The following is a 26,276-nucleotide window of genomic DNA, read 5'->3' as shown; positions in this document are numbered from 1 at the left end:
AGGGAGGAGGCTCCCAGAATACCCAGCAGTGGGCAGGCAATTTGGACTACATTACCCATAATCCTAGGAGGGAGGAAGTTCCCAAGATCCTCTGCACAGAGCCAATAAATCATGAAACTACACTACCCACAATCACCCACAAGTCTCCACAGTTTGAATAAAACATGGGATTATATTACCCACAATTCCAGGTGAATTGGTAGGCGGAATTACCCAGAATTCCTCAACCTAAGCCATATTCCTCTTAATACTTCACCCACAATAATTTTTTTTAAAGAGAGTGAGGGAAAGAGAGAGAGAGAGAGAATTTTAAGATTTATTTTTTTAGTTATCAGCGGACACAACATCTTTGTTTTGTATGTGGTGCTGAGGATCGAACCCGGGCCGCACGCGTGCCAGGCGAGTGCGTTACTGCTTGAGCCACATCCCCAGCTCCACACACAATATTTGGGGAGAGCTTCCCACAATACCAAGCTAAGAGCAGGAAATATTGGGACTACATTATCCATAATCCTAAAGGGAAGAAGTTCCCAGGATCTCCAGTGTCAGTGGTTAAATATGGGCCTATACTACCCATGGTCTTTAGTGGCAGAAATTCAAGAGTACCTCTTGGTTTTGTAAATCTCACTAACTTTTGCTCTGTGGCTAATTTTTGCCTAGCCCTATCCCTACCGTTAAAATTACTCAGAATCCTCAGGGTATAAGGGCAAGCATGAGCGTTCAGCTTTCATGGCAGAGGTGTGTGGGTAAGATCAAGGACTACATCACCCATAATTCTTAGGGTGAGGAAGCGCCCAGAATCTCCCAAGGAGAGTCAGAAAAAACCAAACCCTAACTCTATTCTTGTTGTAATGTAGCTCAGCATTTTGCTAGCTGTTCATGGGGGTTCCGGGGCTTCATCTTCCTTAGGATTGTAGGTCATTTAGTCCAGACTTTTTCCCACTCACGGGAAGAGGTGGAAATAATTCTCCTAAGAGTTTCTGACCCTGAGGACTGTGGGTAATGTAGTCCAGCATTTTGTCAGTTTGCTCTTGTGAGGTGACCCCCCCCATAGGTTGTGGATAATATAGTCCAGTATTGGTTCTCTCTGCAGAACTACATTACCCACAATCTGCACCATTAGGATTGTATTGAAGTCCCTGTATCTTCTGGCTCAGAGGGGTTGATTCTGTGCACTTCTACCTGTTATATTCCCTCCGTGGATTATAAATAATGTTGTTCAGCATTTTGCCTGCCTGGGGGGTGGAGAAAGGGGGCTCTTGAGAACTTCCACACCAGAGGGCTGAAGGCACTGTAGTGCAGCATTGTGCTGGCTCCTATGGGGGAATCTGGGAGCCTCTGCCACTTCAGGATTGTGAATAATTTAGTCACATGTTTTACCAGCTCACGTGAGCCACGGGAATCCTGTGATTTTTGTCCCCCAGGATTGTGGGTAATGTAGTCCCACGTTACAGCTCATGGTGAAGGAATTCCTATGAACCTCCCATTCCCACCTCCACCCCCAAGCATTGTGGGTAATGTAGTCTAGTGTTTCGCTGGTTCTCTTTGGGGGATCCTGAGAGCTTCTTCCCCCTTAGGACTGTGGGTAATGTAGTCCCACACTTTGCTAGTTCACAGTGGGGAGCACTCCTGTAAACTGCTACTGCCCCTGAGAATTGTGGGTAATGTAGTCCAGTGTTTTTCCCACATACACCTGTCAGATGTCTATGTAAGCACAGTTATCACCACAGTGGCTTCTGGGAATTATCAGACAAATCACACAACTGTGTGCAAACTTACCCGGAATAAATATAAACAATAAAGCAACATTAGCCTTTGCCCTCAGGAAGAGTGAGTCCCCTGTGCTGGGAGCCCCAGGCCTCCCCTGCACTGCCCTGAGTTTGTGCCTCAATTTCTCCTTTTAGTGTGCTGGGTTTTCTCCCCATAAAATATACCTTCTCCCCATAAAATATACTATAACAGTGAGCACTCAAAGCCTCACAAGGAATACTTTCATAAAATTAAGTCCCACCAAAATATTACCTACAAAAGTAAAAACAAGGCAGAGCTTCTTTCTCAGTGCCTGGGATAGTGGACAAAGAGGCTTTTCCTCATTCTTCTTCCACCTTTTCCTCTGATAGACTTCAGTTATCCTAAAATCACTGTGCCATCCACATGTAGATGCCAAGGGGAAGAAATCTCATGGTACACACGGTCCCTAGGTGTCCCCAGCCAAGGCATCTCCCTGTGAGGGAATCAAGGAAGCTCTGTCACAACAGTCATTGCTCCAAGGTGCCTTTAGCCTGCACCCATGGTCCTTTCCTGGGTGGGTTCCCAGTTTTGGGTTAGAGTTACCTCACTGTGGACATGGGCACCAGGTGTCCTCAGCTACAGCATTTCCCTGTGTGGGTCCAAGGAGGAAGCTTTTGTCACCACACTCATAGCCCGAGGTGTCCACAGCAATGGTCTCCCCTGGTGGACCAGAAGGGTGAGGGTTACAGCACGTCTTGAAGGTTTGGGTTACCTCACTGTGGACATAGACCCCAGGTATCCCCAGCCATGGAATTCCACCAGATGAGTCCTGAGAAGAAAGTTTGCCATGGGAATAGGACATCCATCCCTGGCAGTCATATGATTCAAGGGGATTAGAAAAAGTCACTCTGAGAACCCTCTTCTGGCCATTTTGGGCAGTTGAGGATAATCAGTGCTCACTGTTCAGCATTGGCCCTGCTCCCCCTTGTGGCAGTCCTGCTGAGGCTCTGAAATTCATGGTTTTGATTTTATGAGGCCATAATTTTGGAAATTAAACAGCAATAGAATCCACCATACCATGTTCATAAAGGATAAAGATAGGAAAAAAAAGTAAAATACATAGTCAATAAGAAAAAATCAATTGATTTCTTATATACCAGCAAAACTATATAGGAAAAATTGGAATTTAAAAACTAGAATAAGAAAAAAAATTGAACTATTCCATTTTCTTTTTTTTTTAACTTGTTTTTTTTTAAGAGAGAGTGAGGGGGGGGAGAGAGAGAGAGAGAGAGAGAGAGAGAGAGAATTTTTAATATTTTTTAGTTTTCGGCGGACACAACATCTTTGTTGGTATGTGGTGCTGAGGATCGAACCCGGGGCGCACGCATGCCAGGCAAGCGCACTACCACTTGAGCCACATCCCCAGCCAGAACTATTCCATTTTCAATAGCACCCCCAAAATTGAAAACTTATGTTTTAAATTACAACTATACTTTTAGAAAATCTTGAAACAATTGAAAGAAATCAAACAAAATATAAATAGAGATATTCATTGTTCAGATCTCTACATAGTAAAGATGAAATTCTCTCACAGTTGATTTACAGATTCAGCACAGTCACACTCAAATTTTCAGAAATTTTTTTCTGAACCTAGAATAGATGTCACAGACTACAGAAGGACAAAGAACTCACACATCTGTGTCACAACACCTGAAGTAGTGAGGAAATGTGATGCTGTGAAGGGATACACAGATAGATATAAATGGAGATGAGTGGAGAGCCCAAAACTCACACATGCCTACAGGCATCTGATTTTGACAAAGGAAAAAGACCTTCATGAAGAAAACAGCATCTACTGCACAGATGGTGTTGGAGTGTTTGGAAACCCTATGGCAGAAATGGACAGGAAAAACCTTTATAAGGTTCACAAAACTCACTCTAAATAGTCCATGGCTTACGTCAAAAATGTGAAACTATAATAATTATAGTAGAAACTACTATGACCATGTTTCATATTGAGTTTTTATTAAAAAAATACAGCTGCAAAAACAAATCCATGAAAGAAAGAATTGATAATGTGGACTTAATTTACATTTAAATTGTCACTGTGCATGGTGGTGCATGCCTGTAGTCCTAGCTATTTGGTAGCCTGAGGTGACTTAGCAAGACCCTGTCTCAAAGTAAAACAGTTAAGAAGAGCTGGGAATATAGCTCAGTGGCAGAACACCCCTGTGTTTTATGCTCAGTACCATTTTTTAAAAAAAATTTTTTATTAGTTATTGATGGACCTTTATTTATTTAATTGCTTATATGTGGTACTGAGAATCGAACCCAGTGCCTCATGCATGCTAGGCAAGTGCTGTACCACTGAGCCACAGCTCCAGCTCCCCCCAAATTTTTTTAAATAAAAATATCTACTCTGAAAAATTCATATTAAAGGAACAAAAAAATTAAGCCAGAGACTGGTGAAAATATTTGGAAAATACATGAAGTCCATCTAAAGTGGACTTGTATCCTAAATATGGTAAGAAACAATTGAATTAAAATGGGTTAATATCTGAACTGACAACTCAACAAAGAAGATATGAAAATGGCAAAGAAGCATAGAAATGCTGCTCAGCTACACCTGACATGAGGGGAAATCACCCACAATGCTGTATGGAACTTCAACTGCATTCAATGGCTCCAAACTTTTTCAATCGGAAGATGTAGAACCAGAACTCTCATTTATTGCTGGTGGAATGCTTAATAGTTCATCACTTTTAAAAGTTTTTTCCAGAGCAATACATAAGCACACCATATGATCCAATAAAAACTTAAGAATTTAGAAGCCACTGTGGTGATAACTCTGCCAGACTACACTTCCCAGAATCCCTGGGATGCCTGGGCAAGCATATTGCTACAGCTCCCACAGTCCTTTGTGGTGAGGGCCGGACAGCCAATCACTGAGCTACACCATCCAGATTTCTTGGGATACCAGGGCAAGCACATGGACCAAAGCTTCCAAAGGCCTCCATGGTGGGGGCTGAGCAGCAGAATGCCAGTCTGCAGTAGAACAATCCTCAGGGCTCTCTGGATATCCATGTGACATTCAGCTCTCAGTCTCTGGGATTAGGGATGCATGCACAGAACAATCAAATACACTAACCATGAAACTTGGGTGCTACAGCTCCAAGAGGTCTCTGCAATGAGGACTGGACTTCACTGCCTAGAGTTCCTGAGCTTGCCCATGTGAATGTGCCTGGAGCTCACATGGCCTTCCATGATGAGGGCTGTACAGCCAGAATACTGCACTACACTGCTCAGAATATCAGGGCTGTACAGGCAGAATATTGTACTACACTGCTCAGAATACCTGGGGGGAAATGTTCAGACTGCATTTCTGATAGTCCTCTGTGGTGAGAGCTGCATGGATGGGCCACTGGACCATAGTACTGAGAATCTTCAGGGTGCCTGGGCAAGCATGCAGCCTGAAGCTTACATAGACAGCTGACAGAGGTGTATGTAGGAAAACACTGGACTACATTACCCACAATACTCTGGTGCAACAGAAGGTCACAAGAGTGCCCCCCATGAGCTAACAAAATGTGGGACTATATCACCCACAATTCTAAGTGGCAAGAAGCTCTCAGGGTTCCCCACAGAGAACCAGCAAAACATTGGACTATAGTACCCACAATCCTCAGGGGGTGGGGATGAGAACCTCATAGGAATTCCTCTACCATGTGGGACTACATTACCCAGAAGTCACTGTGGTGATAACCCACAGTCATGGAGGGAAGAAATCATAGTCCCCTGCCTCCTGTGAGCTGGTAGAACATGGAACTAAATTATTCACAATCCTGAGGTGGCAGAGGCTTCCAGATTCCCTAAAGAGAGCCAGCAAAAACACTGGACTACATTACCCTCAGTATTGGAGCCTGCGATTAAGTCAAGATGGCACCTGGCAGTTTGCCAGGAGTAGTGGTTTGTGAGGCAACGCCAGCAAACCATCAAGATGGGGGGGACTCCTTATTGGCTGATTGCTGTATCTGTAGGAGAGCAATGCTATGATTGGATGATGCTGATTGAGTCAAGCTGTATGTAATCAGTTAGATATATATGTAGAGAATCAAATGTAACTGCGTTACTATTACTGTTCTTGATGGAGTCTGCCTGCAAAGGGGATATTCTGTCAAGGTATAGATAAGTAACAGTGGACATGCTTGCAAACGAGGTGTCTGCTGTCCTTGGGAGGGCCTGCTCACAAACGAGAGGCTTCTTCAAGGTTTAGATAGGTAACAACAAACATGCTTGAAAACGAGGTGTCTGCTGACCTTGGGAGAACTTGCCTGCAAATGGGATGTTCTGCCTAGTGGGCTAGGAGGGCACTGAGAAAAATTCTTTATCTGTTCTAAACAAAGAGCAGAGGTCAGCATACTCCAGGCCGAGAGTAGATTAGCCATGAGAAGCGGGTCACTTCTGATTAGAAAGTAAAACTTCTGTGTGCTATGTTTAATTAGTTGAAAGACCTGATTTATTGAAGTTGGAAGGCTGCCTTCTTTGTTCACAATACTATAAAAAGATTGCTTGTACACAATAAAGGACTTTTTTTCTGCTGCTGCTTTGCTTGCTCTGCTTCTTCTTCTTCTTTGTTTTCCCATGCTGACCTGCAAGTGAATTACTGCAACATATATATACCTCTGCTGTTCCACAATAAAGCAGTTCCTGCTGCAACCTACAAGTTGCTTGTCACCTCCTGGTTATTTTGCCCAGTTGGACTGCGGCAAATGGTGGCCCATACAGGGAGCTCTGGGATCCTCGGGGGTAAGTGACAAGGTAAGCTGCCTGTCCCTAGAAATAGATAGGAGGAAAGCTGCTCACCCCTGAGGAACAGATAGGGCAAGAGGATGGATGGCCATTTCAAGAAAATAGAAAAATTGATATAATGTGTTTTTGATTCATTTTTGTTTCATTTTTGTTTTGTGTTATCTTAGTATGTTGTGTTGTCTTTGTTACGGAAATATGGGTTCAGAAGTTAGTAAAAATCAAACTGAAAGGGTGTTAAGTAAATTGCTAAAGGAAGGAGGTATTCCAGTAAAACCAAGAACAGTTAGGGCATACGTTGATACGATGCAAAAATGTAGCCCATGGTTCTTAAAGGAGGGGTTGTTAAATATACCACAATGGGATCATCATGATGAAGCTTTTAAAAAGATAGAAAAGAAAAGCCCAGGAACTCTGCCAGTTGGCACATTACCATTATGGATGTTGACACGATCTTGTTTGCTTAGTCCAAAGCCTTCAGTTCAGACTATGGTAAAGGAAGGAGAAAACATCTTAGATCAAGTAAAAGAGGAAGTCTCTCAAGCTAGTCACAAAGGGGAAGAAAGTTTAGAGGAGGAAGGGCTATCAGGGGAGGAATTACAACAGGAGGCTGCTACTAACCCCTTTCTATCACCAGAGGGTGTAAGTATTCAACTAACAGCTCCACCTATGTATGTGGGGACAACATATGCTGGGTGGCCCCCATCCCCCATAGTTGATAGATGGGATCCTGAGACATGACTCGAAGATTAGCATGCCCTGTACTTGAGGATGTGGGAGGGCAGTGATATCACCAGGCTTTGGATTTTAAAACTGTAAAGCAGTTAAAAGAATCTGTAGCAGCCTATAGTCCTCAAGCCCCTTTTACCATAAGTATGGTTGAATCCATTGCAAGTTTAAACTTGACACCAGCAGATTGGTCTAGCATGTGCAAAGCTGTGCTAAATGGAGGACAATATCTGTTATGGAAAGTTGATAATCAGGAATTGTGTGTGGAGACTGCCAAGCGAAATGCAGCAGCCAGGTATCCACAGAGAAATCTAGATATGTTGCTAGGAGAGGGACCTTATGAGGGTCAGCAGCAACAAGCTGGATATGATCCTGCCATATACGTACAAATCGCTTCAGCTGCGGTTAAGGCATGGAAGACTTTACAAGGACATGGAGATTTACAAGGTCAATTATCTAAGGTAATACAAGGAGCTAATGAACCTTACACTGAGTTTGTGGATAGGCTTATGCAAACAGCAAGCAGAGTCTTTGGGGATGTAGAATAAGCGATGCCATTAATAAAACAACTAGCTTATGAACAAGCCAATAGATGGTGTAGGGAGGCTATTCGACCTTGGAAATATAAAGATTTAAATGCATACATTAAATTGTGTAGAGATATTAATGAACCAGTGGTACAGGGGCAACATGGCAGCGGGCGCGGAGAGATCAAGTCTCTGACCTCTTCAGCTGTGCAGGCATAGGGAGTCCGTAAACAGCCTAAATCTGTTTGCTCAGGATCACTAGGCAATGCTGAGCTGACGTGGATCTGGGGCGATCAGTCTGGGCCTCTCAGAACACACACTGAGCGCGGATCGGCTGAATTCAAGCTCCCGTTCGCCTGCTTCCCGCAGACAAACAGCTGTGACTCAGCATTAATCCATCTGGCTGAAACAACTGGTCAGCCCTTCTGATCCTACGGAGGTAATGCCAACCGAGTCTTCATAGGTAGTGGCCACAGGTTTGAAACGGGGCTTGGGAGAGACAGTAAGGACCCACCCGTTGCACTGGTCACCCGGCAAAGGGAAACGAACTGTCGCCATTTGCAAGAGATACCACCATGGCAGAGAACTGACGTCATCAGACTGCGGCGGAGGAGATAACTTCATTGAAACCTGCGGCTACAGCATCAAATAAATTTATAGGAGTAAACAGTAACTCAGCAGTCAAACAGAACAAGAAGTAACATGAGCAGCTTCAAAAAGCAAGGAAGAAAAGGAGTACAAACAATGCAGGACAGCCTAAATATTCAGGAGGACCTAGAGTCATCAGAAAAATGGTCATATAAAGAACTCAAGGAACACCTTAGACAGATGGAATGGAACCTTAAAGAGGATACGAGACAGCAAATTCAAGCAGCGAAAGAACACATTGAGAATGAATTACATAAACAGATAAAAGAAGAAGTTAAGCATCCTTATCAGGAGATAGAGATTATAAAAAATAATCAAACAATAATTCTAGAAATGAAGGAAACGATAAACCAAATTAAAAACTCAATTGAGAGTATCACTAACAGGGTGGAGCAAGTAGAAGACTGAACGTCAGATAATGAAGACAAAATATATCATCTTGAAAAGAGTCTAGCCAACTCAGAAAGGCTGGTAAAAAATCACAAGAAAAACATCCAAGAGTTATGGGATAACATAAAAAAACCAAACTTACGAGTCATCGGGATAGAAGAAGGTACAGAGATTCAAACCAAGGGAATGAGTAACCTGCTGAATGAAATAATTACAGAAAACTTTCCAGAAATAAAAAAGGAAACTGATATACAAATTGAAGATGCATACAGGACACCGAGCACACAAAATCACAGTAGACCAACGCCAAGACACATTGTTATGAAGATATCCAATATACAGAACAAAGAGAAAATATTAAAAGCTACAAGAGAAAGGAGACAGATTACATTCAGGGGTAAACCAATAAGGTTAACAACGGATTTTTCATCACAGACACTGAAAGCAAGAAGGTCATGGAACAATGTATTTCAAACACTGAAAGACAATGGATGCCAACCAAGAATTCTGTATCCAGCAAAATTAAGCTTCAGGTATGACAACGAAATAAAAATCTTTCATGATAAACAAAAGTTAAAAGAATTTGCAGCCAGAAAACCAGCATTGCAAAGCATTTTGAGCAAAACACTACACGAGGAAGAAATGAAAAACAATAACCAAAACCATCAGAAGGAAGTGCCTCAGTAAAGACAGAGGGCAAGGGGAAAGATAATCATGGAGAAACAAACTAAATTTTTTATAAAAAGGATAAATAATCAAACATGGATGGAAGTACAAACCATATATCAATAGTAACTCTGAATGTTAATGGCTTAAACTCTCCAATAAAGCGACATAGGCTGGTATCATGGATTAAAAAAACAAATCCAACAATATGCTGCCTCCAGGAGACTCATCTGATTGAAAAAGACATACACAAGCTGAAGGTGAAAGGATGAGAAAAAATATACCACGCACACGGTCCTCGTAAGCAAGCAGGGGTGGCCATCCTCATATCGAATAAAATCGACTTCAAGACTAAGTTAATCAAAAGGGATAAAGAAGGACATTATATACTGTTAAAAGGAACCATTCACCAACAAGACATAACAATTATCAATATTTATGCACCAAATAATGGCACTGCGACATTCATAAAACAAATTCTCCTCAAGTTCAAGAATCAAATAGACCACAACACAACAATTATGGGTGACTTCAACACACCTCTCTCACCATTGGACAGATCCTCCAAACAAAAGTTGAATAAAGAAACTATAAAACTCAATAACACAATTAATAACCTAGACTTAATTGACATATATAGACTATACCACCCAACATCAAGTAGTTACACTTTTTTCTCAGCAGCACATGGAACCTTCTCAAAAATAGACCATATATTATGTCACAGGGCAACTCTTAGACAATATAAAGGAGTAGAGATAATACCATGCATCTTATCTGATCATAATGGTATGAAACTGAAAATCAATGATAAAAGAAGGAAGGAAAAATCAAGCATCACTTGGAGAATGAACAATAGGTTACTGAATGATCAATGGGTTTTAGAAGACATCAAGGAGGAAATTAAAAACTTCTTAGAGTTAAATGAAAACACAGACACAACATATCGGAATCTATGGGACACATTGAAAACAGTTCTAAGAGGAAAATTCATTGCTTGGAGTTCATTCCTTAAAAAAAGAAAAAACCAACAAATAAACGATCTTATACTTCATCTCAAAATCCTAGAAAAAGAAAAGCAAAATAACAGCAAAAGAAGTAGAAGGCAAGAAATAATTAAAATCAGAGCTGAAATTAATGAAATCGAAACAAAAGAAACAATTGAAAAAATTAACAAAACTAAAAGTTGGTTCTTTGAAAAAATAAATAAAATCGACAGACCCTTAGCCATGCTAACGAAAAGAAGAAGAGAGAGAACCCAAATTACTAGCATACAGGATGAAAAAGGCAATATCACAACAGACACTTCAGAAATACAGAAGATAATCAGAAATTATTTTGAATCCTTATACTCCAATAAAATAGAAGATAGTGAAGGCATAGATAAATTTCTTAAGTCTTATGATCTGCCCAGATTGAGTCAGGAGGATATAGACAACCTAAACAGACCAATAACAATAGAGGAAATAGAAGAAGCCATCAAAAGACTACCATCTAAGAAAAGCCCAGGACCGGATGGGTATACAGCAGAGTTTTACAAAACCTTTAAAGAGGAACTAACACCAATACTTTTCAAACTATTTCAGGAAATAGAAAAAGAGGGAGAACTTCCAAATTCATTCTACGAGGCCAACATCACCCTGATGCCTAAACCAGACAAAGACACTTCAAAGAAAGAAAACTACAGACCAATATCTCTAATGAACCTAGACGCAAAAATCCTCAATAAAATTCTGGCGAATCGGATTCAAAAACATATCAAAAAAATCATACACCATGATCAAGTAGGATTTATCCCTGGGATGCAAGGCTGGTTCAATATACGGAAATCAATAAATGTTATTCACCACATCAATAGACTTAAAAATAAGAACCATATGATCATCTCGATAGATGCAGAAAAAGCATTCGACAAAGTACAGCATCCCTTTATGTTCAAAACTCTAGAAAAACTATGGATAACAGGATCATACCTCAACATTGTAAAAGCAATCTATGATAAGCCACAGGCCAGCATCATTCTGAATGGAGAAAAATTGAAGGCATTCCCTCTAAGATCTGGTACAAGACAGGGATGCCCTCTCTCACCACTTCTGTTCAACATAGTCCTCGAAACACTGGCCAGAGCAATTAGACAGACGAAATAATTTAAAGGCATAAAAATAGGAAAAGAAGAACTTAAATTATCACTATTTGCAGATGACATGATTCTTTACCTAGCAGACCCAAAAGGGTCTACAAAGAAACTATTAGAGCTAATAAATGAATTCAGCAAAGTGGCAGGATATAAGATCAACACGCATAAATTAAATGCATTCCTGTATATCAGCGACAAATCCTCTGAAACAGAAATGAGGACAACTACTCCATTCACAATATCTCCCCAAAAAATAAAATACTTGGGAATCAACCTAACAAAAGAGGTGAAAGACTTATACAATGAAAATTACAGAACTCTAAAGAAAGATATAGAATAAGACCTTAGAAGATGGAAAAATATACCCTGCTCATGGATAGGCCGAACTAACATCATCAAAATGGCGATATTACCAAAAGTTCTCTATAAGTTCAATGCAATGCCAATCAAAATCCCAACAGCATTTCTTGTAGAAATAGATAAAACAATCATGAATTTCATATGGAATAATAAAAGACCCAGAATAGCAAAAACAATGCTAAGCAGGAAGTGTGAATCAGGCGGTATAGCGATACCAGACTTCAAACTATACTACAGAGCAATAGTAACAAAAACAGCATGGTACTGGTACCAAAACAGGCGGGTGGACCAATGGTACAGAATAGAGGACACAGAAACCAATCCACAAAACTACAACTATCTTATATTTGATAAAGGGGCTAAAAGCATGCAATGGAGGAAGGATAGCATCTTCAACAAATGGTGCTGGGAAAACTGGAAATCCATTTGCATCAAAATGAAACTGAATCCCTTTCTCTCACCATGCACAAAAGTTAACTCAAAATGGATCAAGGAGCTAGATATCAAATCAGAGACACAGCGTCTGATAGAAGAAAAAGTTGGCTATGATCTACATACTGTGGGGTCGGGCTCCAAATTCCTCAATAGGACACCCATAGCGCAAGAGTTAACAACTAGAATTAACAAATGGGACTTACTCAAACTAAAAAGTTTTTTCTCAGCAAAAGAAACAATAAGAGAGGTAAATAGGGAGCCTACATCCTGGGAACAAATCTTTACTCCTCACACTTCAGATAGAGCCATAATATCCAGAGTATACAAAGAACTCAAAAAATTAGACAAAAAGACAACAAATAACCCAATCAACAAATGGGCCAAGGAGCTGAACAGACACTTCTCAGAGGAGGACATACAATCAATCAATAAGTACATGAAAAAATGCTCAACATCGCTAGCAGTCAGAGAAATGCAAATCAAAACCACCCTAAGATACCATCTCACTCCAGTAGGATTGGCAGCCATTATGAAGTCAAACAACAACAAGTGCTGGCGAGGATGTGGGGAAAAGGGTACACTGGTTCATTGTTGGTGGGACTGCAAATTGGTGCAGCCAATTTGGAAAGCAGTATGGAGATTTCTTGGAAAGCTGGGAATGGAACCACCATTTGACCCAGCTATTCCCCTTCTCGGTCTATTCCCTAAAGACCTAATAAGAGCATGCTACAGGGACACTGCTACATCGATGTTCATAGCAGCACAATTCACGATAGCAAGATTGTGGAACCAACCTAGATGCCTTTCAATAGATGAATGGATAAAAAAAATGTGGCATTTATACACAATGGAGTATTATTCTGCATTAAGAAATGACAAAATCATAGAATTTGGAGGGAAATGGATGGCATTAGAGCAGATTATGCTAAGTGAAGCTAGCCAATCCTTAAAAAACAAATGCCAAATGACTTCTTTGATATAAGGGGAGTAACTAAGGACAGAGTAGGGACAAAGAGCAGGAGAAGAAGATTAACATTAAATAGGGATGAGAGGCGGGAGGGAAAGGGAGAGAGAAGGGAAATTGCATGGAAAGGGAAGGCGATACTCAGGGTTATACAAAATTACATACAAGAGGAAGTGAGGGGTAAGGGAAGAATAATACAAGTGGAAGAAATGTTTTACAGTAGAGGGGGTTGAGAGAGAAGAGGGGAGGGGAGGGGAGGGGAGGGGAGGGGAGGGGGGATAGTAGAGGATAGGATAGAGAGCAGAATTCATCAGACACTAGAATGGCAATATGTAAATCAATGGAAATGTAATTGATGTAACTGATGTGATTCAGCAATCTGTATACGGGGTAAAAATGGGAGTTCATAACCCTTTTGAATCAAACTGTGAAATATGATATATCAAGAAAGATGTAATGTTTTGAATGACCAACAATAAAAAAAAGCCACAAGGCAGTTATTATACTAGTTTTAGAGGCTGTGCTATGAATATACTTAGAATACTATAGGCCAAAATACAGTTATTCTATTATCTTTAGATTGCATATTATATTAGTATTAAAGACCATAGAACAGCTCTTCTGTTTTAGATGCTATAGTATGAATATTACATTATTATTAAAGACCACAGGAGAGTCACATTGTTATATTTATATGGATATCATTAGATAAGAGGAACTAGTCACATTTTATTAATTTTATTACTTTTAGGTGCCATCATACAGACATCATATTAGTATTCAATGTCACAGGGCAGCTATTATATTAGTTTTAGACTGTATAGTATGGAGATCATATTAGTATTAAAGGCTATAGGGCAGAAATTGTATTAGTTTTAGAAACTATAATATGAACAATATAGTATGGATATTATATTATTATTAAAGGTCACAGGGTAGCTATTACATTAGTGGTAGACTATATAGAATAGAAATAATGTTAGTATTAAAGGCCATAGGGCAGCACTTATATTAGTTTTAGAATCTATAATAGGATAATATGTTAATTATAATCACCACAGGTGTTATGGTTTGGAAGTGAGGTGTCTCCCAAAATTCATGTGTGGACAATGCAAGAAGGTTCAGAGAAGAAGAGCCTTAATCCAATCAGTAAATTAATCACCTCATTGGATTAATTGAGTGATAACTGGAGGCAGGTGGGGTGTGACTGGAGGAGATGGGGCATTGGGGGTAAGCCTTTGAGGTATATATTTGTATCTGGAAAGTGGAGATCTATCTAGCTAGTGAGCTAGCTATCTATCACCTTCTGATCATCAAGAGAGCTGCTTCCCTCTACCCACACTCTTTCACCATATGTTCTTCTTTACCTTGAGCTTTAAGGAATGGAACTAGCAATCTGTGGACTGAGACCTCTGAAACCATGAGTCCCCAAATATTCTTCCCTCCTCTATAATTGTGCTGATTGGGTCTTTTAGTCAGAGCAGTGAAAAATCTGAATTAAATAAATTAGTAACAAAAAGTGGAGTCATTGCTGTGACTAACCTCACCATATGATTCAGAAGCTTTTGGAGCTTTTTTGAAATTGATGCAAGGAATTCTGAGATGCTCAACAGTGCAAGCTGAAAATGGTTTATACTGTTGTAAGCAGAACTTAATGACCAATTCCTGTGGGAGCTCAGAAGACCAGAATGCCAATGGGACCAAGAAAAGTGAAGACAGGGCTTGAGAGGGCTCAGAGGAGGATACTATTGGTAAGTGGACTAAATGCCATTAATGTTATGTTCTGGCTGAGAAGTTGTCTGCATTTTGCTTATATCCTGAGACTTTCTGTGAAGCTGATTTTTAAAGTGATGAACACCTAAACCTGGCAGAAGAAATGTCTAGGCAGCATAGAATTCAGGAAGTGGCATGGGTATTGTTGGTGGCTTTTAGCCAAGTTTATTGTGATATTCAGGAGCAGAAAGCTGAACAGATTTGAAAAACATGGACTTGAAATGTGGGAGTAAAACTGGGTCTAAGGAAGTTGCAGTTTTTAAAGACTTTATCATTACTAATGAAATGCTAAAGACTTTGCCCAGAGACAATAAGAAAGATGGCTTGAGGGCATCCCAGGAACTGGCAAGACCACACCCAACTCAGGCTCAAGGGAGTAAAAGTGAAAGTTCTCTTGAGGAGAGATAAGTGAGAATCCTTAAGAAGTAATCCTTCTTGCACAAGGGGGGCCTAGGAAGTTTTTTCAATATGCTTACCACCAGACACTCAGAGGCTACTGCAGCCAGGATTCCTAAAGGCTTTATCACTTACTGCTTGGGATGGCAACAGACATTGAGAACAACCACATGGTGCTGCTTCTTCAGGAATGTAGGATGCTGGAGTTAGGGGGTCTTGGAGGTTTCCACCAAGATTCCAAAGGAAGGCCTGGGAGACAAGGCAAAGTGCAGCAGGGTTGGAGTCCATGCAGGCAGCCCCTGAGAGGGCAAAGTGTGGAGGTGTGTGGAGGAAGCCAAAGCTGCAGTGGAGTCCCCCAAGATTAAGAAATGCCAGTAATGTGGGACATCATCCTAGGAAAGCTGCAGGAATCAAGCAGAGACAAACCAACCAAAATCCACTTGGCTACAAACAACAAGGCCACAGGGGAAGATCTACACAAGCTCTTTGGAGAGAACATCATGATGCCATGTTCTCCAGATGCTACCACAGAACTACAGAACTTGTTTTCCCAGCTGGATTTCAGTCTTAGTTTGTTCTTATCCCTTCTTTCTATGCCCCCTATTTTTCTGAATGGAAATGTTTGCTCTGTACCATTATATATTGAATACTTGTAAATTGCTTTTAATTTTATGGAAGCTCAAAATGCAATATTGCCTTGACTTTGAACTTGAACTTTGAGCAATATTGGAACTGTTGAGACTATGGGGACTCTTTGGAATGGACTAAATATATTTTTATTCTCAGACAAGTTTGAGATTTGGGGGGCCAGGGGCAGAATGCTATGGTTGGAGGTGAGGATTCATATGTAAGACAATGCAAGAAGTCTCAGAGATTGTGTTATAGGAGTCTTAACACATCAGTGAATTAATCACCTGATGGGATTAATTGAGTGGTAACTGAAGACAGGTGGGGTGTGGCTGGAGAAGGTGGGGCACTGGAAACATCTTTGGGGATATATTTGTATCTGGCAAATGGAGATCTCTCTCTGATTTGTGATCATCATGAGAGCTGCTTCCCTCCACCACACTTCCACCATGATGTCCTGCCTCATCCTGAGTGCCAGCTGTCTGTGGCTTGAGAACTCTGAAACTGTGAGCCTCAAAATGAACCTTTCCTCTTCTCCAATTGTGCTTTTAGTTACAGCAATGAAAAAGCTGACTAAAACAAGAGGGCAGATATTTTGTTAGTTTTGGATATGACATGTGGATGTCATACTAGTATTAAAGGCCACAGGACAGACATTATATAAGTTTATATATCATAGTTTGTATATTCTATTAATATTAAAGGCTACATTGCAGATACTATGTTAGTTTTAGAGAACAAAATATAGATATTATGCTAATATTAAAGGCCACAGATCAGTTATTTTATTGGTGTTAGAGATTGAAGAATGGCTATAATATTAATATTGAAGTCCACAGTACAGCTATTATATTAATTTTGGATGCTATGGTATGGATAAAATATTAGTACTAAAGGCCACAGGGAAGATATTAAATTAGTTTTAGATGTAATACTATGGATATTCCAGTAACATAAAAAGTGACAGAGCAGCTATTGTGTAAATTATAGAAAGTATAGTATAGACATTATAATAATATTAAAGGCTAGAGGGCAGCTAATCTATTAGTAAAAGATTTTCTACACTATAGACATCAGATTGGTCTTTAGCACCACTCCATAGCTATTTTATTAGTTTCACGTGCTACATGTGGATAAAATATTAGTATTAAGGCAATAAGACAACTATTGGTATTACATGCCTCACTATGGGTATCATATTAATAATAAGGTCACAGATCAGCTACTACATTCATTTTAGAAGCTATGTATGTATATTACATTAGAATTAAAAGTCACAGGACAGGGGCTGGGGATGTGGCTCAAGCGGTAGCACGCTCGCCTGGCAAGCGTGCGGCCCGGGTTTGATCCTCAGCACCACATACCAACAAAGATGTTGTGTCCACCAAGAACTAAAAAATAAATATTAAAAATTCTCTCTCTCTCTCTCTCTCTCTCTCTCTCTCTCTCTCTCTCTCTCTCTCTCTTCTCTCACTCTCTCTTTAAAAAAAAAAAGTCACAGGACAGCTATAATATCAGGTTTTTGATACTGTGCTATGAATATAATAACAAGCCACAAGGCAGTACTACATTAGTTGTCTATGCTCTAGTATGGATATTATATCAATACTAAAGGCCATTGGACAAATATTATATCAGTTTTAGATGATATAGTATACATATTAGTTTTAGATGCTATAATTCCTGTTTATGAAACTAATATCATATTAGATTTTAAAGCAACAGGACAGATATTGTATTAATTTTAGATTCTTAATAAAAATGTTACATAAATATTAATATATTAGTATCAGATGCTACACTATGGACAGTACAAATAAAAGGAAAAATGCAGCTATCATTTAGTTTTAGATGTTCTAGCAAGATATCAAAGTAATATTAAAGGACACAGGATTAATTATTATATTAGCTTTAGATACTATGTAATAAATATTGTATTAGTATTACTTGCCACAGGCCACGTATTATATTCATTTCAGATGCCATGGTATTAATATCAAATTCATGCCAAGGCCTCAGTGCAGCTCTTGCATTAGTTGTAGATGCTATTTTATGGGCATCATATTAGCATGAAAGCAACATTGAAGCAATTACATTGGTTCTAGAGGCCACACTGTGGATATCATATTAATGTTAAAGGCCATAGAAAATGTATTTGGATATTATGTTAATAATAAAGGAAACAGGCCAGTGATTTAATTAGTTTTAGTTGCTATAGTATCTACATCATATTAACATGAAAGTTCACAGGGCTGCTATTATATCAGTATTAGATGCTCTACTAAAGATGCGATATTAATGTTAAAAGCCACAGGGCACTAGTATATCAATTTTAATGCTATTGTGTAGATATCATGTTGGTATTAAAGATCATAGGGCAGCTATAATATTAGTTTTAGATAGTATAGTATAGATATTATGTTAAAATTAAAGGTCACAAGGCAATTGTTACATTAGCTTTAAAATCTATAATACTTATATTATATAAATTGTAAATGTCACAGGAAAACTATGATATTAGTTGTGAATATTATGGTATGAATATCATGTTAGTACTAAAGGCCATGAGACAGCCATTATATTAGATTATAGGCCACAGTGTACATATTATATTAATATTAAAGGCCACATGGCAGTTACTATGTTAGTTTTATAGGCCAAATAATGCATTTTATATGAATATTAAATGCTACAGGTCAGTTGTTATCTTAGTTTTATGGCTAAAGTATGGATATTATATTAATATTAGGGTTATATGGTCACAGGCCATCTTTTATATTGGTTTTAGAGGCTGTAATATGGATATTATATTAATATTAAAGACCATAGAACAGACAATATATTAGCTATAGAAGTTATAATATGGATAACATAATAGTCTTTAACAGGGCAGCTATTTTATTAGTTCTAGCTGCCACAGTATTGATACTGTATTAGTATTGAAGGCAACTGAACAGCGATTATATTCATATTAGATGCCACACTTTGGATATCATATTAGTATAAAAGGCCACAGCACAGCTCTTATATCAATTTTATATGCTATAATATGAATATCATGTTAGTATTAAATGCCACAGGGCAAATATTATATTAAATTCTGATGATACAATTATAGATATATCAGTTATGAAGGCCACAGAGCATGTATTATATTAGTTTTAGATGCTACAGTTTGGATACTGGATTAGTATTAAAAGGACACAAGGCAGTTATTATTTCAATTTTAGAGGCCACCATATGGATATTATATTAATATTAAACCCACAGGGAATCTATCAGTTTTTGATGTTCTTATATGGATATCATATCAGCATTAAATGCCACAGGCAGATATCAAATGAGTTTTATATGCTATAATATGAATATCATTTGAGTACTAAAGGCCATAAGGCAGCTGTTCTTTTAGTTTTAGATGCTATAGTATTAATATCTTATTATTATAGGCCACAGGGCAGCTATTACATTAGTTTTATATGCTACATTAGTTTTAAAGGTCAGTTATACAGCAAATATTACATAAAATTTAGGTGCTATTTTATGGATGCCATATTAGTACTAAAGGCACATGGCAGGAAGTATATAGTTTTAGAAACTGTAGTAGGAATGCTACGTTGATATTGAGGGCCAGAAGAGACCTATTATATTTGTGTATGGATATAATATTAATATAGAAAATTATTAGAAGTCACATTGTGTATGTATGTATATATCTATGTATGTATATTAATATATTAGTAATATTAAAGGACACAAGAAAGCTATTTTATTAGTTTAAGATATTATATGATAGAGGCTGGGTTTGTAGCTCAGTGGTAGAGCAATTGCCTAGCACATGTGAGGCACTGGATTTGATCCTCAGCACCACATAAAAATAAATAAATAAAACAAAGGTATTGTGTTCATCTACAACTAAGAAAAATATTTTAAAAATTTAAAAGATGTTATAGTATGAATTTTGCATTAATAATAAGTGCCACAGGGCAGATATTAGTGTCACTTGTAGTAGTATGGATAATGTTAATGGTCACAGGCAGGTATTATATTCATATTTGATGGTTTATTATGCATATTACCTTAGTATGCAAAACCAATGGGCAACTATTGTATCAGTTTGAGACACTAAAGTATGAACATTTATACAATATTAAAGGCCCCAGGGTAGATATTATATTAGTACAGATATAGTTGTATTGGTACTGCATTAATATTAATGGCCACCAGGCAGGTTTCATACTAATTTTAGATGTTATAGTATAAATATCAATTAGTAATGAAGCCACTGGGTACCTATTATATTAGTATTTGATTCACTAATATAGATGTCATATTAATATTAAAAGCCACAGTACATAAATTAGTTTAAGGTGCTATTTAGTTTAAGATGTTAAATTAATACTAAAGTTCACAGGCCATCTATTATATTAGTTTAAGATGCTATACTAAGGATATTACTTTAGTATTGAAAACTCAGGGTAATTATATTATAACTTGAGCTCAATAATGAATATCATTTTACCACAAAAGATTACATGAGCTATTACATTAGTTTTCAAAGCTATGACAAGGATTTATATTAAGATTAAAGGCCACAGGGCAGCTATTAATTTTGCATGCTATAATATGGATATTATTGCGTATTAAAGACAAAACAGCTATTAAATTAGTTTTACATGCTATAGAATTGATATTACATCAAATTTAAAGACCACAGAGCAGCTATTATATTTATTTTAGATGCTATTATAGAAATATTACATTACTGTTAAGGACAGATAAATATGGGTAGGGGGATAATATTAGGATCAAAAGCCATAGAGCAACTATAATATTAGTTTATTATTAGTTTTAAATGCTATAATATGGATATTATATTAGTACTAAAGGCCTCATGGCAGGTATTTTATCACTCTAAGATGATAAGAATATGAATATTACATTAGCATTAAATATCCCAGTACTACAATTGTGTTATTTTTAGATGACACAGTATGGAAAATATTCTAGTATTAGATTTCACATGGATTTATCATATTATTTTAGATGCTATTGTGTGGGTACCATATAAGCACTAAAGGCCACGGTGAGCAATTATATTAGCTTTATATTTTATAATATGAATAACATATGAATACTAAATGCCACAGGGCAGCTTTTGTTAGGTTTAGATGCTGTAGGATGGATATTGTATTAAGATTACAGGCTACAATAGAGCAATTTTATTAGTTTTAGTGGTGATAGTACAGATATAATATTAATATTAAACTGCATAGGTCAGTTATTTTATTAGTTTTAGATGCTACATTATGAATATGAGTGTCAAAAGGCCACAGGGCAGGTATTATTTCAGATTTAGAGGCCACAATATTGATATTATATTAATAACCACAGGAAGCTATTTTATTAATTTTAGATGCTATAGTACAGAAATTAGTATTAAGGATCAGATGGGGGCTGGGATTGTGGCTTAGCGGTAGAGTGATCACCTAGCACGTGCGAGGCCCTGGGTTCAATCCCATTATATATTAGATTTTGATGCTATACTATGGATATATATATATTAATATTGAAAGTCAAATGACAGCCACTGTATCAGTACTATGGGCTACAGAAGAGAGGGTAGCTATTATATTCATTTCAGATGCTATAATATGGTCATTATTTTATTATTAAAAGCTTTATGGCAACTATTAGGTTAATTTTTGATGCTATAATATGCATATCATATTAGAATTTAAGGCCACAAGGCAGTTATTATATTAGATTTTGATGCTATAATATGGATATTTTATTAGTACTAAAGTGTCCAGGGAACATATTACATTAATTTGAGATGTTATAATGAGGATAAAATAATAATACAAAATCTATAGGCAGCTAATATACCAATTTTCAATGCTATCATATGGATAATGTTAGTATTAAAAGGTCATGGGGTGGCTACTATATCAGTTTTACATGCTATAATGTAGACATGATATTGGTGTTAAAGGCCACAATGAAGCTATTTTATCAGTATTATCTAATAATGTGAATAAGATATTAGTATTAAAAGACACAGGGCAAATATTATATAAGTTTTAAATATTATAATAAGAATATCATATTAGAATTAAAGGCCACACAGGAGAGCTCTTACATCACTTTTGGATGCTCTAGTATAAATATCATGATAGTATTAAAGGCTACAAAGCAATTATTATGCCAATTTTAATTGCTAGAGTGTGGATAATAAATTAGTATTAAAGGCCACAGGCTGCTTTTCTATCAGTTTTAGATGTGATAGTAAAGATATTATTTTAATATTAAAAGACACATGGAAGATACCATATTAGTCTTATAGGTATTATATGGATGTTATATTATGTCACAGGGCAGCTATTATGTTCATTTTATATGTCATAGTATCAATATTATATTAATATCTAAGAGCATATGTTAAAGGCCACAAGGCATATATTATATTAATTTTAGGTGAAATTTTATGGATAACATATTAGTACTAATGGTACTGGCAGGTACTATATTAATTCTGGGTGTTATAATATAAATATTATAGGAGTATTAAAAGCCACAGGACAGCTATTATATTAATATTAAAGACCATGATAGAGCTATTATATTAATTTTAGAGCCATAGTATGAGTATATTAATATTAAATACTCATTTTATTTTATTTTTTTAAAGAGAGAGAGAGAGAGAATTTTAATATTTATGTTTTAGTTTTCAGCAGACACAACATCTTTGTTTGTATGTGGTGCTGAGGATCGAACCCGGGCCACACACATGCCAGGTGAGCGCGCTACCACTTGAGCCACATCCTCAGCCCTAAATACCCATTTTAGCTATTGTATCAGCTTTAGATGCCACAATATGGATATAATGGGGAGTTATTATATCAGTTTTGAATCCATAGTATGGATGATAACATACTAGTATTAAAAGACCACAAGTAATCTGCTATTTTACTTTTAGAGGCCACATGATTGATATTATATGAATATTAAAGGCCATAGGGCAACTATTACATTACTTGTAGTTGCTATATTATGGATATCATCATAGTATTAAGGAACATAGTGCAGGTATTATATTAGTTTTGGATGCTATAGTATTGATATCATAATAGTATTAAAGACCAAAGGTAGCTATTAAACTAATTTTAGATGCTATACTATGGATATTATATTAGAACAAAGGGTCAAAAGACCACACATATTATTTCTAGATAGTATAGTATTATGTTAGTCAGCTTTTCCACCATTGTGTCTCAAAGTCCTGACAAGAACATTTTTAGAGAATGAAAATTTTATTTGTCACTAACAGTTTCCAAGGTTTTGAAGCCAGATTTAAAGTTAGGTCGTCAGTGTAGTTAGGTAAATCGGGTCTAATATCGAGTAAGATCTAAAATGGAGGCCCTGGGCCCAGGTTCGATCCTCAGCACCACATACCAACAAAGATGTTGTGTCCACCGAGAACTAAAAAATAAATATTAAAAATTCTCTCTCTCTCTCTCTCTCTCTCTCTCTCTCTCTCTCTCTCTCTCTCTCTCTCCTCTCACACTCTCTCTTTTAAAAAAATAAATAAATAATAAAAAATAAATAAAATGGAGGCCATGTTGAGAATGAATTCAGGGAAAAATTGAACAACTCTTGGAATGTTAATGAAGTCTGGGAAAAGCCCAAGGCCAGAGCCCATCCCAAAGAAGTGTTAATGAACAGCCCCCAGCAAACTTGAAGATGCTCACTCAGAAGTTCTTCCTGCCCAGATTACTTCTTTGGCCCACCAGTGTCCCACCCTTCGGGCCTTCCCACCTACATGCCATCACTGAAAGAACTATAAAAAGGGGAAACAACCACATTTCCATGGATTCCATCTCTTAGGTCCCCTTCTTCCTCTGGGAGAAGTCTTTTCTGCTGTCCTTTAATAAACTTCTATTTTCCACTCTGACCTTGCCCCGGTGTGCTTCTCTAGTGTTATACTTCAACATTGGGGAAGCAAGGACTCATTACCGGTCAACAGCAGTAACAGTTTCAGCCCATAGAAGGCCGACTCCATTGCTGTGGAGCAGGAAAGCAGCTCAGAATGTGGCAAACAGGAAGCAGATACAGAGCTCTGCTCATCAGGAACAAATACACCCCCAAAGAATGCCCCCAGTAAACCTCCTCCTCCAGCCTCCTCCTCCTGACTACAGTTTCCACCCACCAAAACCCTATCAGTGGATTAATGGACTGATTGGGTTAAGGTTCTCATAACCCAATTATTTCATGTCTAACCTTTCTTATGTTTTTTACACATGACATTTTGAGTGACATCTCATATCTAAACCATAATATTCTGCTCCAGCCCTCAAAAGTTCATGTCCTTCTCACAATGCAATATACTTTGAGTCCATTTTCAAGAGTTTAGAGGTTCTTAACAGTTCCAGCATTCCCCCAAAAGTCCAATTCCAAAGTCTCTTCTGAGACTCAAAACAAAATCACAGTGTGAAACCCTGTAAAAATCAATATATACATACATCCAATATATAATGACACAGAGTAAACATTTCTATTCCAAAAGGGAGAAATAGGGGCATAGAGAGAAGGAATGGGACCAAAGCAAGACCAAAATCCAGCTGGGCAAACAAGACCTGTATTTCCACATCCAGCATCTGAGGCATATGGCATTGTGATATCCTATCCAAAGTGTCTGTGTAGCTCCATTCCTATCATTTTGTTAGTAGAAGTCTACATGGCCTCTTCTTGGCCTGTCTCTGATCAATTCCTTGAGCTTTCTTTGGCAGATGTTTCATGATACTGGCATCTCTTAATCTCAGAGTTCTTCAATGCAGTTTCGTCTTCCTTCTCATTTTTTCATTCATCAGCCTCTCAGGGGCTACCTGCAGGGACTCCAACCCTGTTTCAATTTGCCTGGTCTCCCAGGTTTTCCTTTGACATCTCCATGGAAGCCTCCATGACCCCCTTAGTCCAGCATCTTTCAGTCCTACAGAATCAGCACCACATGGTTGATGCCAAGTTCCCACTATATCAAGTAGCAGCTAAGCCTCCTGAGACCATGGTTTCAGCAGCCTGGAGGTGCCTGAGACTCCAAGTACGGTGAAAAGACTTCCTAGGCCCCCTTGTGCAAACAGGATGGGATGGTCTTGCCAATTCCTGAGATGCCTTCAGGCCAACTTTCCTAATGTCTCTGTGTAAAGCATTTAGCATCTCCTTTGTGGTTCTAATTTCTTTAACAACCACAACTTCCTTATTCTCAGTTTGCCTCACACTTTTCTGAAAAAACTGCAAGTTATTCAAATCTTTCTTCACTGATTTATGATCCTGATTATCACAGTAAACTTGGCCAAAAGTTGCCAGAAATATTTTTGTCACTGCCTGAATGCTGTGCTACCTTGAAATTTGCACCAGATTATTGACCCTATCACCTTTAAATTCAGCCTCCCAGAAAGTCTCAGAACAAAGCAAAATATACACAACTTCTTAACCAAAATTTAACAAAAATGGCCTCTCATCCTATTTCCAATACAGTTTTCTTCTCCCGAAACCTCATGAGTCCAGTTGTTACTGTCTATACTCCTGTCAGCATTACAGACTTCTGGGCTCTCACCAGAACCCCCCATTAAGCTCCACTTACAACATTCTAAAGCTCCAGCTGGCATCTCTAAACTTTTCAAAATTTCTTCCCCAAAAAAACAGCTTCAAAGACTTCTGAACCCCATGTGACCATGTGCTGTTATTTACAGCAATTAACCCACTCTAGGTACCACTTTGTGTGTTTTTTCTGCTTTTTCTGCCACTGTGATGGAAAGACCTGACAAGAAAAATTTTAGAGGAGGAAAAGTCTAATGGGTATTCATAGTTTCAGAGGTCTCAGTCCAAATATGACCAACTGCATTGTTCTTGGCCCAAGGTAAGACAGAACATGATCATGGCCAAAGGGTATGAAAGAGAAAAGCGGCTCAGGGAATGGCAAATAAGAAGAAGAAAGAGATCTCTGCTCACCAAGAACAAAATATAACCACCAAAGGCAGTCCCCAGTGACTTATCTCTCCAGCCACACCCTAAATTAATACCCACCGTAAAT

This window comes from Ictidomys tridecemlineatus, chromosome 10, assembly GCF_052094955.1.
Source record: "Ictidomys tridecemlineatus isolate mIctTri1 chromosome 10, mIctTri1.hap1, whole genome shotgun sequence".
Classification (NCBI taxonomy): domain Eukaryota; kingdom Metazoa; phylum Chordata; class Mammalia; order Rodentia; family Sciuridae; genus Ictidomys; species Ictidomys tridecemlineatus.
The sequence above is the reverse complement of the archived record's forward strand: the minus strand, read 5'-3'. Positions refer to the sequence as shown.